The sequence below is a fragment of the Callorhinus ursinus genome, unplaced genomic scaffold, assembly GCF_003265705.2.
Source record: "Callorhinus ursinus isolate GAN/ISIS: 27379988/994484 unplaced genomic scaffold, GSC_fseal_2.0 scaffold11349, whole genome shotgun sequence".
NCBI lineage: Eukaryota > Metazoa > Chordata > Mammalia > Carnivora > Otariidae > Callorhinus > Callorhinus ursinus.
This window is the reverse complement of record NW_027408399.1, coordinates 1-1,327: the sequence shown is the minus strand read 5'-3', so window position 1 is coordinate 1,327 and position 1,327 is coordinate 1. Positions and strand designations below refer to the sequence as shown.

At 46.0% G+C, this 1,327-nt stretch overlaps 1 pseudogene; it reads right to left on the bottom strand.

The window, feature by feature from the left end:
• Nucleotides 1-8: 8 nt before the first annotated feature.
• LOC112819155 (thyroid receptor-interacting protein 11-like) lies at nucleotides 9-1,324 on the bottom strand (annotated as a pseudogene).
• Nucleotides 1,325-1,327: the final 3 nt, after the last annotated feature.

Below are 1,327 nucleotides of genomic sequence, written 5' to 3'. Positions count from 1 at the left end.
GTTTCCACGACTTTTGCATTTTCCTCTTTCAGTTGAAACACATCCATTTCGAACCCTGCTATTCTCTCCTTCAGATCGGTGACTGTCTGCCTCAAAAGTTCATTTCACTCACTTAGCTACTGAAGTTCTCCTGTAAAGAAAGCAATTCCTCACTTTTCACTTGGATTCGGAGCTCCTGATCCTGAAGGAAGTTTTGTAGAACAGCCTGTTTCTCCTTCAGCTGCTCGATGTCGGAATCCCTGTGTTCCTGATGTTGGCCTTCTACTTCCCTCCTGGCAGCCACTGACTCAATCCATCTCTGCTTATCTTCCTGGAGGGTTCGAATCATTGTATCTTTTTCTTGAATGGATTTTCGTAGCTCTTCTACCTCCTCTTGGAGCAACTAAGAAGCCTCACTCACTCTGTCAGATTTCATGGCCTCCAGAGAGTCCGCTGACTCCGAGGAGTCAGTGGAGGGCTGGAGGAAAATCACATCCAGTTTCCCTAGAAGGAGATCCTTGGCATTGCAAAGCTACCCGATGCTGAGCTGCATTTGTGCCAGTTCCTTCTCTAAATGTTGTAAATGTATTTCATTGCCTTTGTACGGTTCGATCAGGTCACTAGAGGTCGTCTGGACTTCAGAATCCTTCTCGCTGCTGGTGAAAGCCCGCACCTGGAGTTGTGCCAGATCTCTCTGAAGCTGGGGTGACTTACGCTTCATATTTTGGACTGTGGTCATCACCTGCTGTTTCCACTCTTCCATGATCTTTACTCGCTGTTTTAATGTGTCCCGTTCCTGGAGAAGCTGCTTCAACTGATCCATATTAACTCCTCGAACCTCATTACCAGTGCTAGATGGTTGCAGGAGTGTCAATAAAGTCTGACATTTCTGACTTAACGCATCCACCTCGAGGTCTTTTTCTCGAACAATGTGTGATAAATTCTGAATTGTTTCTCTAAACATCTCCTGACCACTACTCTCAATTCCAGTGGACAGTTTTTTATTTTCCTCTTGCATCCTCTGGAGGTCTGCTTCTGTGGCAGCAATTCTATCTGGCATTTTGTCATATTCTGTCTTCAGATTGCTGTTCTCCCTCGTTTTCTCGTTTAAGGCAGCCAAGACCTGTTCGCTTTTCCAAGCATACTCTTGCAAATGCTGCTGAAGTCGCTCCACGTCCCCGTTCTGGCTGTGAAAAGTGGCAGAGATCCTGCTGGAAAGACCCTGAATCTCCAAATCTTTCTGCTGGATGATCTGAGTTAGTTTACCAATCTCCTCTTTGGAGAGCCGATCGATCTGTTCTGTCAGTCGGATGTTCTGTTCAGTTAGAAACTTCATCTCCAGTTCGTG